The sequence below is a fragment of the Chaetodon auriga genome, chromosome 23, assembly GCF_051107435.1.
Source record: "Chaetodon auriga isolate fChaAug3 chromosome 23, fChaAug3.hap1, whole genome shotgun sequence".
Lineage (NCBI taxonomy): Eukaryota > Metazoa > Chordata > Actinopteri > Chaetodontiformes > Chaetodontidae > Chaetodon > Chaetodon auriga.
The window spans coordinates 10,975,818-10,994,795 of NC_135096.1; positions in this window are offsets into that span (position 1 = coordinate 10,975,818).

The following is an 18,978-nucleotide window of genomic DNA, read 5'->3' on the forward strand; positions in this document are numbered from 1 at the left end:
CAGCACCCAGAGAGGTTGTGTGGGTGGTGTAGGCAGGTAGGTGGGAATTGATGCTGTCCCAACAGCATCAATTAATCCTTAATGTCCCAGCTAATGTCAAGCTGTCTGCAGAATGAAACATAAAGTCCCGATTATTCAAGAGGAGCTGTACAGTAAACAAGGTTAAATAAATGAGGGCGGATGAGTAACTGCTCTGGTTATAGATACAGGGATTAAGAACAAGTTAGTTTCCACGTCTTATAAAGCGACATGAGACTCAAATAGACATGCCGCGTTGCACAAGTAAGCTCTTCTTTGTTTGGACACTTCTGAGCCACTATGAAATTGAGATAATGTGATTAATTCCCCTCATCTGCAATTATATGCTGTGACATAAAATTGTTAATTATCATTTGAGAGCAGAAAATTACACTGGAGGGCTGTGCTTTTGTGTGCGTGTGTGCATCCTCCGGGGCTGCGGAGGTTGTTTTGTAACCGTACAGCAGTCTGTGACATATTTCTGATTACCTGCGTAAAATCTTATAATTGTCATTCTTAACGCAGTCCGTGATTCTACGAGGCAGTCAGCTGCATTTACTCTGGGTCGACTGCTGATTCTTTGGCAACTTATATCAATAAAATATGGAGATTTATGTAGAATTTCAACTTAATTCAATTCTAGTGGTTTTGAGGCTTGATCCATATTAAGGACTGAAAGTCAGGATATCCTCGACTCTGCTTTATTTAGCATTATTATCATATAAAATGTGTCTCCTGCAAGTCCTCCAACTTTAATTGTGTGGGAGCAATAATTTGGTTATGGCTTTGTTAAGCAGCTCAAACTGCTTAGTCATGGTTATGGGAAGATTGTGAACATGGTTTATAGTACTGATGCAGGAGTACTGAGTACTAATCAATCAATCAAGGTCTTTTGTCAGATGTAATCATATAAGGTAAAATCACAGTGACATGTAATCCCACCAGTTCCTTCACTTTGTGAATTAAAAACAGTTGAAATAGGCCCTGGTGGTGGAAGGACTTCATTTAACCTAAATCTAACCTCCATCCTCCACATTTGACCTTTCATTATTATCACTGAACTTAAAATGACTCAAATTTAAAGTGCCTGTTATGTAGAATGGCCCGCTGGTGGGCGTTGAACAGCTGTGTTATATTGTTACATTAGTTTCATATATCCAGTATATTATGCGGTTTTTGTTTTCGATGCAATAACATATAAGCAGCATTTTAATAATGCAGCTGGTTGAAGTGGTGCTAAAACGACAGATTTACTATTGACTCAATCACTTACTCGACAACAATGCATCAATTTTTAATATGCTGGAAATGGTCTGGGAATAGTCAAGTAATGTACAAGTACCTGAGTTTTGCACTTGAAGTTTTGAGTAGTTGAGTAAGCCTTTAACTTTTGGTTCAGTGAAACCAACAGTGCATGCAGGAGACAGGATCAGGATGTGAACCGCAGTCTCGTGTCAAAGTCAGTCCCGATGCAGCCATCCACCCCAACCTCCTCCAGAGCTGGTTCTCTGGCACTCAAACATCAAACTCTGCCTCCGCATTTTGTTTCTCAAACACAAGCCTTTATTTGCACAACAACAAGAGGTTGCTTTCTGGGAAAAACGGAACGATAGGTCAGTTTTCTGGTTCGAACGGTCAGTTTAGATTCATTTTCCATCTTCGTTTGCATGACATCATTATTATACATGCCCTTTTATTTGATCAATTTGGATTAGATTACAGATTCTTGGAAATCAGATTAAAGTCACTGTGTATTTTTAGCCCCTAGCGGTGATCTTTGTAAAACAAGGTGTGTGCAAGTGCAAATTTGTGCATGTGGGCACATGCTGACGCCTGCATTCATTGTCAAGGGATTAAGACCACTAAGCTAATTCAGTGGAGTAATAAAGGATTTCTGTAAACTCCAGATTAATTGGGATTAAGCACTTAAACACTTTTAGGTCTTGTTGAGGCTGTGAGGAAGGTGAGAGAAAACACTTTTCACTCCAACGCCGCTCACTGTGCCCTGAGGGACAGAGCATTCAAAAGCCCTGTGATGTCTGCCACTTAAGAATAAGGCTGAGTGGGGGGGAGCCCTGCAGCATCAGCCACCTGTGCGCCTGTTGATGTCACTTTTGTCCGTGCTGGTAAGAGTATCGCATGAGTGTCCCCTCGCGCTTCACTCCAGATTTCTCATTTATCTTTTTCCAACCCTCGCTCCGCGGAAGAAGAGAGCTGATAATCACGGAGCCGAAGTCTGGACAGCAAGTGAGGAAAATTGGGCCTTGGTGCGTGGACGTCCACCAACACCTTGGATAGTGTTGCGTGAAATGAAGAAACAGGGGAGGGATGGATGGCAGTGGAGGGGAGGGGGGTATTTGACTGGGTTTAAAAAGGGTTTAAGTTGGGGAGTGGTTGTTTTCAAAACCCTCGCAACTTATCTGCCCAATTGCTTTTTGACAGCGAGGGCCGTTCCGCTCTGTTGCACTGTATTTGTGTCCACAAGCCCTATTAGCTCGTGAAGCTCGGTCTCTTCAAAGTTTCAACATTCACAGCGACTCAGAGTTGCTCAGTAACTATAATTGCTTTCTCATAGCAACGTTTTAGAAATGCTGTAATTTTACAGTAATTTTCACAGCAGTGCATAATTATTGACGATAATTAAGTTTTATTTAGCTGAATTTTTTGTACTGACGTGGTATTTTATTCATAATTCTGAAGTCTTTAAAGTAATCTTTCCCGCTGAATCCGAACTCGTTCATTTCCATATCTTTATTCAAGTGCAGACATTTCATGCTTGTCTGTGAGTTGAGAAACTTTCACCACTTTTCCTATGAAACATTCTCCAAAGTATGGACATAAGAGGTCAAGCTGAAAACAAGGACCCCGAGCTTCTGAAAAGCTTCAATTTGAGAGTAAGCGAGGACATACATCCAGCACACTGAGCTGCAACACGTTCTACTTGGGCTTTGATTAAACCCATAGAAACTGGACTTCTCCTTCATCTTCCTGGTCCCATGAAACCACTTAACCGGCTCCTGAAGTTCCACCAGCGTTGCGAGACTCTGCTCCAGCTCTTTCACACAAGATCCAATTATGAGAAATCTATTTTCATGACACACACTGGGATCACGGGTGCAGGAGGAGAGCGGCGAAAAACATGCAGGGCAGGTGGAACCTGAGGACCTTGTTCGGAAAAACTGTGTCATGCAATTGGAATGAATAAACAGATTAATGAACGGACAAAACTGCGAATCAGAAAGTTAACCTCGTGAACCTGAGGCTGTGTTTCTTTATTTTTAGCCTCATAGTACAGTCTCAACTGCCCCACCTGGCTGTCAAAAATTATTCTCAGGGCAGGTCAGGCTTCAAGGAAACACCATCAATCGGCACTTGAGTGGTACTGCGTATGACCTCGGATCCTTTTATGATAAAATATTGACACAGCTTCTGCAGTAGAGGATGTAATGGATTGAAACTGACATGTACAAAGTAATTACCAAATGATAGTTTGCTGAGCTTGACTTCCCCAAGTTATTGTTCCTCCACCTGTCAAGCTTTCCATTCTTGCAAAGTATAAAATGCGAATAATTCTTGGCACTTTTTGGAACAATGGCAGCTGATTTTGCCTTTTAGCTACAAAATGACAACTCAAGCTGACTTGTTTCAACAGGAGAACCCTGTAAAAGCATCTTAAAAATGCACTTCACAGCGACATAGATGCTATTGTGCTAAAAGGCTGAGGCTGGAGCTGCGTGTCCCTGACAAAAAGTCAGCGCCCTCACCGGCTGACGAGCCACGGTGAAGACATGGCATTATTCATGCATTGCAATGTAAAGCGTGTTCGTCAGAAGGTAACATGTGAGATCAGACTCTCGTTTCATTCTGCTTAGCTTACGTGTTTAGACAAGCAAGAAAGAGGTTACATTTCTGCTTTTGTTGTTTGTGTTCTCAAACCGAATGCTTCACTTTTAATGCTACAAGAGAAAAGGCTTTCAGGAAGAGGGCTAAGCGAGTGTTATGCTACCTTGGACAATGAGTTTGGCTGGGGTTGCTGGACTGGAAATTCCCCCAAATCCAATAAAGGGAAGTAAAATACTACAAAGGGCTGTTGTGAACTGGGCTATTTTTATTTTTTTAACCTGTAACTTCACAGAATAATTGAGTATTAAATGCTCTTCAGCCTTGGAAGTAACAAGTAGTTCTCCGGACATGCGAATGTTTGCAGCTTATGTTGGAGCAGTAAACACTTTTTAATAAATTCCTCACACTTCTGCTCTTGTATTCTTGTTTTTTGGGAAGGATAATAAAAGAGACACTATAATTGCACGATCACTGTTCGGGGGAGGGATCTAGCAAACTGTCATTTGTTAAATAACATGAGTTTGTTTAACAGGAGGCTCTTTGAAAGACTATAAGTATAGTGAACTCACAAGAGACCACTCACGGGCAGCTCATTACTCTTGTTTACTATCACATCAGCAGAGCTGGAAATTTCTGCAATGCCATGACTGACCCTTGAGGCTGCTTCGGATTTTACAGTGTGTAAATTATATTTATGCATGATGAGAGTGGCGCCGCCTGAAAGACAACCGGCTCCTGCTCAAGGTTGCCACACTGAAGATGAACATGATGAAAACGTGCACTTTAGCACTTCACCCATTCATTACTCAGACTCCCATTGGGCACTGACGTATCAAAACAACAGGAAATTGACAACAGGAGGTGACAGATGAGAAATGTGCGTGTCTTGGTATTTCTTCATGTAGGTTCTGCATCAGCGTGTGTGATTTTATTGTCTCGCCGCGGCGTGCATGCGGGCCAGAATGGCCCACAGGGTGGAAATCAGGGAACATAAAAACCTACAGCGAAGCGCCAGCCCGGGTGCACAAAAATTGCTCTCCTCCAGCCTCATGATTCGCTTGATTATCCACGCCGCTCACCTCCAAGTGACATGACACAATATGAGAAATGATGAATACAGCAGCTCGTCAACTGTATCGGCGGTGGCTGGAAGAAAAAGACAAAACAAATAGAGGAAAAGAAAATCCTCAAATAGGAACTGCTGTTTGAAGGGGTATTATTGAAAGCGCCTCTCTGAGCTTTATTCAGATTCTTTGTCAGCCTTCACAGCCTGATCTCAAGGGGTTTAGTATCAAATCCTGGACATGACAAGTAATGACTATTTATAGCACAAGAAGTGTTGAATAAAGGCTTATTAGATCACTCACTCTGAGCCGAACATCGCAGCTTGACAATGAGGCGATCCTGGTTCTGTCTTTTGTTTATTGCTATATTTATTTCTGAGGGAAAATCGTGTTTGATGCTACTGTTTACTGACAAACATCAGAAAGCCAACACAGAAGGCTGGTGGAATTCTCGCCCACCACCCCCTCGTTCTGGTCCTTCTGTGTCTCTTATAGAGCTGTGTACATTAGCACCGCTTCCTTTGGCGAAAACAGCACTAATCCAACGTGGAGTAAATCGAGCATTCAGCCGTTTCGGGCTCACCGGTCATTTAACGAGATTGGGGAACATGAACATGACCAAGTAAAGGCCTCCTCTGGCACCGTTTTTACAGGCTTTCATATAAACATGAGTCTGGGGTCAAGCTGTCGCTAAGTGTGCTTCAGTGATGTGGAGGATGGGTGTACATAAATACAGGTCTTTCCAGTAGTCATCCCTCCCTCGGTGCACTTTCCCAGCCTTCCTTCCTCATGCATCTGCTTCCTTTCCTTTCCCGTATCCATCCATGATCTTTCCTCAATGTCTCTCCCCCATCATTTTGCCCCTCCGTCCTTTCATCAGCACATCATTTCTTCCTTGCTGCTGCTCCCTTGCTTTCCCCCTCACTTCTTTCATTCTTTCATGCCTGTCCCTTCCATCACATCCCTCCACGTTCGTCTGACCCTCTTCCTGTGAGGACGATGCAAGACTGCAACGCTCTTTTTGTCCCTCTTGCAGACACAGACACACACAGAGTCTTGTTTCCATCACTTTTGGTGACGTTACAAAGACTTACATTCATTTCCTAGAGACTGACCCCAACCATAATTACTGTTTGCCTAACCCAAGCCTTAACCGTAGCCTAAAATCTAATGATTTACATGATGAGGACTTACATTTTGTCCCCATAAGGAAGGCCAGTCCCCACAATGTGACTGTGGAAACTGATTTATGTCCCCACAAAGTCACACACACATACACACATGCACAGAGTTTTATCACAGTCAGCGCCGAACAGTTTGACAGTGAAGAACGAGCGAGGTTCCCCAGTTTCAAAAAGAGGATTTCCTCTGGGGCAAGATTTCTAAACTATAGATTCGGCCCTTAAATAGTGCATCGCGGTAATATACTTTAATGAGCATTTGGGGCAGATGAGAAACTAAATTTCTTATCGAGGCCACAGGCTGGAGAAAGTTTGAGAGTGGGGCTAAAATCCTGTCGTGAAAAACCCATTGAAACGTCCGTAACATGTTGAAACATAAGTGTCACAAACTCAGCATAGGGTTGAGATTATTTCAGTTACAAAGCTATGTGAAGATCAAAATTTTGTTCACACAAGCGAACATTAGCCGCCATAAACCGCTGGCAAGACCAAACCTAAAAAAATGCTTTCTCGCTTGCCTGAAACTGATATTTTGACTTCGGGAAAAGCTTAGGCGACAGTGAACCCACTTGAGTCGAGATGTACAGCTGACAAAGGAATAGTTTTTGTCACCACACTGACAAAGCACATTCAAAGCGACATTTTTCACCCATTTGTTCAACATTTTTTTTTTTAACACAAATTGGGGAGAACAGAAAAAAACATACCACCATGCACTTAAAAGTTTAACTCCCAAGCTGCCACCAAATTCCATCTCTGCCTCTCCTCTAAGGTAGCCCGGGAAAAAAAAAAAACAAAGAAATGACAGCCCTATTATACAAAGACACTGCTGCCAACTGTTCGGGAGACACCGGACGGAACAACGGGGGCCATTATTCATAATTAATAGCCCTTTGGTTGTTTTAAGCACCCGGCCTATGCATATTTTAAAGAAATATCCAGTGAATATGTTATGTATAGGACTTGTAAGAAGATTGGACAAAAAGAATCAGCATCAGAGAAACTGATGTGAACTTCGTTTCCCAGCATCTGCACACGGCTCCCTCCCAGAGTGCTCAGTTGCTAGGGGACCAGAAGACTAATTTGGCCATCGCATTGAATATGCAGTTCAAAGGCTTTCCAGAGACATTTTTTTGATTTTACATTTTTCATTACATGCCAGAGACAGTCCAAAGGGAAACATAAGCAATTTGTCACATTGGGATTCATGCATCCATGATACCTCGGTGCTATTTTTGACGAGACAAAGTACCTTGTCAGGGATGTCTTGTACACAGGACCATGGAACTTGCTCTGAAGAATGTCTCATTACATGTAGATGATAAGAAAGACACAGACACACTGTGGCTGCCAAGAGCTGTCATATATATGTGGCAACTTTGGCTGTAAAACAAGGGGGGACAGGGTGACTAAAGTTGAACTAAATCTAATTATTATATCAGCAATGGATGAAATGACTGTGCGTTATGTCAAATGTTTCGCTTGTAGTGATGGGCTCTCAGAGGGGCCATCGTCGCCCCCTGCTGTTCCCCTCAGCAGCATGTACTGCTTTATCATCTTTTAATTCATAGTTTTGGTTTTACAGCCCATAACTGGACTGCTTTGAGTCACTCTCACCACTCTCCATTTCCAGCTGCAGCAGGCAAGTGTTTTTTTTTTTCTGGCAAAAACCACTAAAAGTGCTAAAAGACACAGTTAGCAACAAGCTAGTGAAACGTAATAGCAAGCCAAAGAGTCAGATATTTCCACCAGGAGTTGGTTGAGGGCAAAATGGAGCTAAAAGAAGGGTGAATGTTGGACTTATATTAGTCAGGCTGCCAGAGCCACATCTCCACATTAATGCTAATGCAGCTCCATGTCATCTCAAAATGTAGTGTTTGCATCTGGGGGGTTGTGGGTAGTGATAAAGCCTCGGAAAAACATGTTAACATGTTAATCATAACAATTGTGTAAGTCAATAATGTGTCAGATGTTGTGTTAGACAACTTTAAATTACCTTTAGCTGGTTAAAAATGTGAATGATAAGTAAAAAAAAAAAAGACAAAAACATCAAGCTATCATCATTGTCTGTTATCTATACAGGACCACATCCCATATTCAGCATGGCTATGGCAGCTGGTAACAGTAATGCACCTTGTGGGGGAGCTTTGCGTGTGATCCTCACAAGGCGGCTCCTACCCCGAGGCGCCGATCACTCAGGCCCCTTCATCCCTCCACTTTTGTTTTGCAGTACCTTCATGGTGCAAGCCGAGCGTCAGCACATTCAGAGGCACTCAACGCTGTCCCTCCAGCGCACGACCAAGTCTGTTTTGATGCTGCCAGCTTGTCATTTACTGCCTCAATGAGGTACACGTGCAGACACACAAACATCATTTTCAAGGGGGACTGTGTGAATAAAAAAAAAAAAAAAAACCCACTGTGAGAAAATAAACGCCTGCAGCAGAGAACACAGCAGGAGCCTCGTTGATGGGTAGATGCCTTAAGCGCTGACAGCTTTCAAGAGACGGTGATTGCCTTGTTGGCTCTCTCTTACATTTCAGGACTGAAGTAGCTGGTTTTGTTGTCAGAGCAACATGACAATGTATTATCCATATTCTGAAACACTGTCGACTTTACTGCTGTATATTGCAGCAAAGCATCAGGATGAGTTTTCTCGCCAATTTTCACTCAGATGTGTGTATAATGGGATTTGTTAAAAATAAAGGAATCGTATGAGTAACGGCTATCTCCTTTGTTGTTTATTTTCTCCTCTCATTTTTCATGTTTTGCTTTTGTTTCCCATGCTGACTCAATAACTTCTCCTCATTTGTAGGAAGCCTAAAGGACAAACACAGAATCCCCTTGGGTTACACAACACTGGAGCGCACACACACACCGTCTTGCTTTGACGCATGAACACACACGCGCGCGCGAGCCCGAGCACGCGCGCCGAGTTTGGCTAACAACACTGCCCTCTCCTCTTTCATTAGGCCCATGCACAGGTGCAGAGCGTGCTCTGCACTGATGAAAAATAATTTATCAAAGTCTGTGGTGGCATTGCGGCAACCTTTTTCTCCAAATGTCACCTTCAAAGGGGCTCCTTGCTCAAGCATTATTGTTCTAAGGCAACAGAGCCCAGAAATTGCCTCGGGCAACTAAATGAGGTTCCTATTATGAACGCTATGATTAAGTGTCCCCTGGTGCAGTAACAAATCCACAGCTCACCTCACCCCACCTTTAATCTACATTGTCTGCCTGAGAAAAGGGCAAAGTCACTCTTCTCACCTATCAAACCCTTTTCTTAATTGATCATGATTTCACTTTGTTCAAGACTTTCATGGTCCTTTTTAGTTCTGGCATGGGGAGTGCTGTGGTTTCTTTTCGTACTGTACGGACACAGGGAGGAGGTTGAAGGTGGATTTTTGGGTGTATAAGCCACTGAAACACTTAGTTAAAGGGACACTCCATCAATATTAAGTTTGCTCATTCTCATCAGATGTATAGTCTCTTCTGTGGACATGGAGGGAGATTGGGAAAACCTCAGTTTGCTGCCTATTCATTTCGATGAGGAATTAAAGCTGCTTTGTGGAATTTGAATGTTACACACAAGTGTCAACTGCCCATGTTTACAAGCCAGCAGTCCTCTTCTTTCCTGCCTTTTTTGGGTGTTTGTATTTCTTTTCACTTTGCCACCACCACCTGTCAATCAGTGGAATAATGTGAAACCACTGGCACAAAACAGGAATCCTGAAAACTGTTGCTCCATAGCATTACTAGTGGTCAAAATGTCCACCCTGTACCTCTAAGGAGAAGAGATAGATTCCTTTGCAGTCTTGATTCCGAGTTCAGCTTTGAGTTCAGTCTGTTTGAAGTCTGACCTACAAATAACACGCTGTTGTTCGTGGGCTAGTCATGCAAGCTCCCTCAGGTTATCTCGACTTCAGCTTAAAAGCTACAATTTTTTTTCAACAAAAAGCCTGTATTACACACTGGCTGCTTGGAGGTTGAAAGACTAATGAAAAGATGCTATCGTGCTGCATCACGGTAAGTGTAGGGTCTAGTGTTTTGGTGCTTGACCCGGCGTTGCATAAAGAGGGACAGCTGTGAAAACAGAACATGGGTGGTTTGAAAAATTGGCAATCTTTGCGTGGTTAAAGCCAATGAGCGTCTTTTCAGCCTCCTGTTCAAGTGCCATTGAGCAAGGCGCTTGGTCCCCAGCTGCTCTGATTGCTCAAGACTCTGGTTGTGGCTCTGAGCAGCTCCTCTGTGAGGCTACAAGTAATTTTATAGACAAGAGGCAGAGTGATATACTGACAAAAACAGGAGATTCCCTTCCCTGGAGTTTTCAATTGGGTGTGGATCTGGCAGTTTAGACAGCTGTGGCATTTGTTTGATATGCTTTTCATGTTCATCAAACCAGTGAATGACGATGCACGCCCCGCGGATGACAGCGCTGTCATCTTGCGTGAAGGCACTTGTTTCTGGAAAAACTGCAAAAACATATTACAGCGTGAGGGTGATCATTATTCAGCTGTTCTTACCTTGCCCTCAGAGGGGCTGAGTGGACGGAGAACGAGGCAGAAAAAAGCACTTTGTCTGCTTTCATGAATCATATCTACACCTTAGTGAAGTGTGTCCTCTATTTTGGCAGTTACAGTATATATGTGATTCAGCACCATATGAGATAAGCCACCCAGATTCGCAGACATCTTTAAAAGAAGTAGGATGGAGTGTTGAAAGAAAGGCACTCCTAGGACAGGTAATGGACAAAAGGGAAATAAAGGACTGTTAAATGGATGATTCATATTGTAACATTTAACAGAAAAACTTCCAAATGTCCCAGCATGGTGCTGTTATCTACTTTGTGTCCCCAAGGCTTTGCACACTGTGATTAAGAAGCTTCTTAAATCTATTCTCCAACTAACTACAAACGTTTTTACCGAAGTTAAATATGGCTTTGAGTCCATTCCTAAATGGGGTCATTCTGGGAGCAAAGCACAGGCAGGAAAAAAAAAAGAATCTCTGCTTTAGATTATGTGTTATGACTCTTTTTAAGACTAATATATTTAATCTGTACCGCTTTTGTTTATGGTGGTGCACATATTGAAGAGATGAGAGTTGAAGCATCCTGCAGCCAGATTTTGACCACAAAAATGTTGTCTGCTGAAGGTTATTAGGGTTGTTTATTTCCCTCCTCCTATAGATAGTTATATAAGTATCGCTTGAAAGAAAAATACTGTACACTGGTGTTAAGCACAGCACTGAGTGGAGTGAAGATTGGAGCAAATTGGTACAACACAGACAAAAGCAGGAATATGAGCAGCACACCACAGATCAGAGGGAAACAGTGAATACAAGTCAGGCCAACCAGCAGAACTGAAGCTCTGCAGTGATGTCGGAAATCTGCAAGAAACACATCTGGTGCCAATATGGAGGTGCATGGATGACTGCTGTGTGCAAATGGTGTCTAAATATAAGCAACCAAAGCAGACAGGCTGCTTTAATGTTGATGCCGGTGAATTCCGGCGAACGGTTCAACGTCTCACCGTGCTGATCGATCGCTGTCACTGAAATGCTGCTTTGTCTGCAGTCTATTTGGCCCAAATCCTCTCTAAATCACAAATTGCCATCCGCAGCTGTTCTTACCCAAGGGCTGAGGACTTCCAATATGGCTGCTGGAGGCTTCATTATATCACCTCACCGTCTGTAACAGTGGTTTCCCAATACCGAAATTGTTTTCACTCCGGCCTCCTAATGAGGCACATGTGGGATGAGAAGTGAATGCAATTAACTGCAATTAACTAGCGGGTAGGAAAGAAAACCAGCAACACTTGGCATCATGAAAGCTAAGCTGGAAATCCAGTGCTAAACCAAGCTGAAATGACCTAGGCTTTCCCAAATTGAACTTAGTGCTCGCCTAATAGGGATTCACAAGGCTTCAATGCTCACACTGCAGATGGAGCGGCCATTGCTGTGTGGTGCGACGGCCAGGGACAGCTACAATGAGTATCATGGCTCTTTTGAGGAATTGTACAGACCATTGTCAAATAGAGCGAGTCCTCATTGGTCCTTATTAGTTGCACTAGAATGAGCAGGAGGAGCAGAGGCTGGTGTTTGGATAGCTAAAAAAAGACTCTGTTGGAGGGCTCTGATGGCCTGAGATAAAACTTATAGGATGTGAATCAAACAAGAAAAATAAAGCCAATGTTTATCTTCAGTGGTATGAGGCTTTCACGCGTTATTAATATTTCAATGGTATAGTTTTCTCCCTCCAACAGGAAGACTCACTGGAGAAACAGACATTAATTGGGACAAATTGCAGATTAAACAACGTCAGAACTGAAGTCCACATTTTTTAAGTCGCGTTACTGGTCATACATATTAAAACCTGTTGTTACGTAAGTGTCTCTATAAGCACATGAACATGAGTCTACATTAGCGGGCTAGGTTTTGGGAGCGTTATGTAAAATTTATTTCATTAGGAGTTCCCTGAACTGAAGCAGCTGAGCACAGAGCCTTAACAAATCAACTAGACTGAGCAAATCAGATGATCAGAGAATGAATTCCTGGAGGTCTCCTTTATGTGTTGAAATCGGTTTGCATCAAAGGCTCAAAGGTCACAGCCAGCTCAGCAAAGGCTCATTTGGTTTCATGCATACTTATGATGTGAACAGAATCCTCAAAAAAGTTGTTGTTTAAAGAAAAGCGGGGAATGTAATATTATTGGATCACTCAGATTTCTTCAGGTTTAGTGGAAGTTTGCTGGTGTACTCAGTAGGGAGCAGACAAAATGCCAAATGCTTTATCTCATTGTTCCAATATTTAAATGTCCATTTTATACCATGTCATCTCCTTTTCATGCTGCCATGCATGCAACCACATCGAATCAAACAGGGATATGATCTTTGAAATCACATTACGTGTCATTTTTTAGCATTATATGCTGTACACACACACACACACACACACACACACACACATACACTGTAAGCTAACATATGTACAGGTTTTCCTATGAAAGGGAACACAAATCACCATTCATTCAAGAACACTACTGCTCCTCTCCACTGACTTCTACAGTACCTCACATGTTCAGATTAGTTAAACCACTGTCTGTCCTACTGGCCAGTGAACAAGCAGCGGAGGCGTCATCAGCAGCTTACAGTAACTTGTGAGGGAGAGCAATTGCACTTGTACGTGCAACTGGCAGTACAAAGCAGTGTGGCTTTGCAGCTCTGTGTGTCAAATTCCATGTAATATCTAATGTCTTGCTAAAAAAGGAGCAGTGATAGTTCACACATACAAATTGAACTCACCTCAGCCTTGAAAGGGAGCATATTTCAGTGTTGAATTTCAGTCGTATTCTACACTGAGCTCACAGTCCCGGGGCCATAAATTCTACATGATACTTTACAAGTGTAGACTAATGCTTGGCTTGCAGAATATAGAGTTTTACTATAGCTGTACAGTTTAGAGAAGCCGCACTTTCACATATCAATAATGTATACAGACAAAAACAAGACCGCGGCACTAATCGCTGACACATTTTAAAACAGTGGGCAGACAGTTAGTGTAAGCATACAGTAAAGTCTGGACAGGAGCATGGAGAAGTTGCATGAACTCCTGTTTGTTTTCCCTGAGTTTCGCTGCAGACAGATAGCTAGAGGGAGCAACATACTGGAAAATCTCCCAATGAAATGTGAAAATCTCTGTAATGCTGTAATGCCTCGTGGCGTAGACCCATGCTGTATGCTGGCTGATAATTGCAAACATCCTGTCCTCATGTCTGTTAGCTGCACACAGTAATCAGTTATTAGTTTATAGTTATTATTGGAAAGGGCAGCATATGATGTGCATCAAAACCTCCATTCCTTGCATCTGGTGTGTGCTATGCAGCCCATTTGGCAACAAATAGCATGTAAAATGGAAAATGTTAACAGTGGAGTAATAGAACCCAATAGCATGACACAGGAGATGTTCAAGTGTCTTTACTTGGTTAAAGTCCATGCAAGCAAAACCCAATAAACATAAGCTAGGTCACAAGGCAGTTGAAAGCTAAGGCTCATGGAACAAGACAATCTGGCAGAGACCTCATTAAGATGGACCAGCATATATACTAAGGAGCTAATGAGAGAATGGGAAACAGGTGAGTGGGGAGGGTGAGCAGGTGAGGCGATTCTCTTGGAAGATGGTGGGTGGGAGTGGCAGGGTCTGCAATGACAGCAGAGGAAGAACATAGATGAACAAACAACCAACTCAGATACAGAACCATGACAGAAGTAGCCCCTTGTCTCCTGCGAACAACAAAATAAGGCTGTGTCAGTACACTGTGACATAACTGCTGGGTGAGGTTACGAGTGCAACAAGGAGCATTCGGAGGTGTCAGTGAAAACTAGTGTGTTGAGCTAATTTTAAGTGCATATGAAAAAGAAATCATGTTAAAGAAGCATATCTCAGACAGGTTTACATTATACAGTAAATATTATAAAGACAGTTGTGCTGCTTAGGTCCATCATTGTGATTCTGCATCCTTTTGCTGTTTTAAAACTGGCCATGTCAGTAGAGGTTCAGAGGGTGCAGGGGGAACTTTAACGTCTCCCTGCTGCTTGTTTCAGTGCGGAGGAAGGAGGATTGAAGTCAGCAGGAGATGCTGCTTTTGTCAGAGAAGACAGCTGATGTGGATTGCTCACTGCAGCTCCTAACGAGAGCCCCTGCAGGCTTCAAGCCTCCAGCAACGCTTCAAGGTGACTCGATTTATCCTAAAGCGCCACATATGAGGACCACCTTGTAGATTTAAATCGCATAAAAGTGCAACAAACCCTGACATTACATAGGTGAAGAGCTCGATATTTCAATGGCTGAGGATTTTTATGCGCAGTCTGTATAAATGTTTCAAAGAGCCCCACGTGCTGGTGGCAGGAGTAGCTGAGGAGGCCAAATCATTGCTCAGAGTCTGCTGTTTGAATCCCCAGACCACCTGGAAGACGCGGACACGGGGAATGAATGAGACGTGCTCATCCTGCCCTGAAAAAAACATCTGTGATGGCGCCAGGTTGCCTGAAAAATTTTGCGAGACGAACATGACGTCTTGAAACGATGCTCCGACATGCTTCATGCACAAAAAGAGTTACAGGAACATTTTTCCGACATGAAATGTTGATGAAGGACATGGAGACAGCACACCGGAAAGTGAGGAAGCGCTTGACATATGCATTTTTCAGTTCAGAGTTGCTTGGTTCAATTCTCAACCCATCCTGAAACATTTTCTACGTGAACTGGTGGTTTTTGTTCTTCTTAGATTTCTACCGGCTGACAGACTTTAAAATCCATTAATAAATAGCTCTCAGCAACACTGCCGCATTGAGAAACACGAATTCCTCTCTTTGTCGTGTTTTATTTTTGTTGCAGGGAGCAAGTCTGTCCTAATTATGCTGTAACTTAACATAAAGACGTCATTACACACACCCAGATTAAGTCTCCCTTCATGGATTTTGGGTGGAATATCACTTTAAAGACAACGCTGACCCCCTTTAGGCTTGAAAAGTGGCTGTGAAAGGTTTGTAGTTTGCACCGTCCTCTGCTAGAATCGGTCACCAAGAAACCTGATGCTGGCAGACAAATATATCATTTTACAGCCATTAAATGTAAATGTAGAAGAGGATACTCCACAAAAGGTTTGCCGGAGAATCACGTTAATTAGATACATGGCCAAGACCAAAAAAAAAAAAAAGTGTTATTTAAAATGATGGATTATGTTTGTCAGTGCAGTGGTACATCTCAGGAGGCTGTTTCTAATGGATCTTGGAAAACAATAGGAGCATGTGACCTTTTGGGAGGTTGGATAAACCTTTGTCTCTGTTGACTGTATAGAAAATATAGAGGCAGGTCGAGTTTTCTCGTGTTTTGTATAAGCAACGAGGGAAAAACACAGGCATCCTCATCTTCAGCAAAGCATCTCCAGCCGGCCTGGCGTGACCCCAATTTTAACCGAGGTTGTTCCCCTTGACTGAATTTCACCTCTAGCTAGACGTGCGTCCAGTTCAAGATGCTGCATTGTCTCGTAATCCTTTTGTCCGTATGTGGGTGTGTTACACTCACTGCATTTGAGTTTGTGCTCATTTTGTGAACTTTCCTGAACCTGCATTGCTGTTTTCTCCATTGCAAAATATGCTGTGCATCATTCAAGTGCAAGTTCGCATGGCTTAAAAGCCCCCTGCACCCACGTCTTCTCTACTACTAATCATTAATGGTAAAAATGAAAATGAGAATTAACTGTGGCTGTACTGCCTGACTTCTGAGTTAGCATTTTGGCAAGTCACATTTGCCCCGCAAGCAGTTTTCTCCTGCCATATTTCATTATCTGCCTTCCTCGCTGCCTTTGATCAGCCGTATCATGCACTTTGTAATGTTTAAGAACATCACAGCATATGGAATGTGTATGTTTGTGAGCTGAGGAATGAGCAGAGGAATGTTACATATAAAATAGGAAAAGAAAAGACAGCTGGATGACAGTTCTCCCACATCAAGGCGCAGGCATTAAATCTGTGTCTGGTGGCCTTGCCGTGTTCAGCTAGAAGTCGGGGAAATAGCAGCCTTTCATATGAACGCTGACAGCTCTCCAGACAGACCAAGGTTAAAGTGGTGTTAAGGATTTTTTTTTAGGGGTTTTCTACATCTTTGATCAGCATGGAGTATTATCTTGAGAAGCCAGAAGTTTTAGAGTAACTACTTTCTGATTGAAAAAATGATTATTAGAACTCGTAGAGCACTTGCTGTACGTTTGAGGATTGGGAGTCGCTAATGTCTCTCCAGTCCCTTAAAAATACAGCAGATGTGATCCAGATTAAGCTACCTCTCTGCCTCATTCGACGATATATTACAACTCCTAGGGGGAAAGGAGGAGCTCATTTGATCCTGTTAAATGTTCTACAGGAAAAAGGCCCAACATGGTTTGTGGGAGAAATCATAATTTTGGGATTTAGCTGAAAAATCAAGGTAGTTTAAGTGAGACTATGCAACTTTTTGTGAACTATTGTGGCCCCAAGTGACAATAACTGACAAAAGTTTTGCTAAAACTCAGCAACATTAGCCCTCATAATCTACAGATCAGAGCAGGCCAGTGTGTTTACTTGCGGAAGAGCACATCTTATCACTTGTCATTTATTTTTTTTCATCTATGAGAGAAGAAAATGCCTCTCAAAACTCTCACCTTTAAGTTAAAATAAAGAATAATAATTCTGTCATTTAGCTGGGATAGATTGGCTCGATGAAGATGCTAGTGAATAAATCCTTAATGTTCCTCTTCAGTGACGTCACTGCCGATTAGGAATGACAGGAAAAGCGGTGGCCTGAAATCAGCGCTTTGCAGGGTGAAATATGGGTAACAACAGCTCCCTCCTAATTGAAACAGGCGCAGCTGTGCATCGCTGCACCGAATCCCCTGCTGCACATGCAAATCCCATTTTGGGATTGTTGCCTCTGCAGATAATCACTCCTTAGATGAGCTGTTTTCAGTTGAGCTTATACATTTGAATATGGTAATGAAGTCACCTGAGGGGGGACTTTAATAAGGGAGGTAATCGATAAGGCAATTTAAGCTAAACAGCTGAGTTAATCTCTTGTTACACGAGTGACACAGGTAATGAGTCATTGGTAGTGGGAAGAAGGGTGTAATAGATGCATTTATCAAACATTTAAAATGAGAAGCAAATTAGCTACTAGCTGTATCTCTTTCTGTTTTGCCTTGGAGCATAATTGTTGCACACAGGACTGTAATTGGGACAGTGGGTGCTTACATCTCACTGAATGCGCAGGGAGAGCTGTTTGAGAAATGTGCTGTATGTCAGTGTCACAGAGAGTGAATAGATGTTAATGGTTTGCAGGTGAGTGCAGCATTAAATACTGTGTATTTTTCTGGATAGGAAAGAAAAAGCATGGTTGAAACACTGTTACGGCCAGAGATTCAGTTCCTACTTGTACCACCCATGGTGCAAATGGATCTGCAAGATACAGCTCCTCAGGGCTCCATTCCTTGTAGCCATGATGAAACCTGGCATCCAGGGCAGGTCCAGTGTATATTCAGTTTGATCTGGTTGGTCTTGTTGTGCCTGTGAAGACTGTAAGACATTTGGGTTATAAGCAGCACCCACAGCATTGTGTATTTTCAAGTATCTCGACATGTCACACAAGACACGCTCATGGTTCTGGAAGGCTGTACTAAAGCACACTGGTGCTTTGGGCTAAGCACTTGCATGCTCACAATAGCAGTGCTACCATGCTGATGTTAGGTGGGTATAATGTTTAATGTAATGCGGGTATAAGAAAACCATCGTTAGCATGCTAACATTTACAAAACACCACCAAAAACAAAGTACAGCTGAGGCTGATGGGAATGTCATTAGCTTTGTCGGCATTTAGTTATTAATGAATTTTACAAATGACATGAAATTCATTACAGTCCTCCTCTGTATGTATAGCAAAAAGCCTTGAGATGACAGTTTGTACATTCTGCATGCAGGACCAGGACTCTATTGGCTGATTAAAAGGGTGAATTTAGATAAAACCCTTCCTTATATGCAGACTGAATCTCCACACAAAGGCAAGTGCAAAGGGTCTGTTCCCCAGTTCGATCTGTCACATATTCATTGTTCATTTCTCTCTTCATAGGCCGCACAGGCAGTGCTGCTCCAGAAGTTCAGCTGTGCTGCTGTCTTGCCCCCTGATTGTGTCCATCCAAGCTTGATGTAAGAACAAATCAAGGCCCCGGGGCCAAGCTACATGTTTTTTTATGCTGGAACAAATTAATAGGCAAGAGGAGAGTTTTAAGAACCGACGTCGCTTTATTTATTTCTGATGTATGTTCTGCTTTGTCTTAGGAGGCTGACATATCTTAA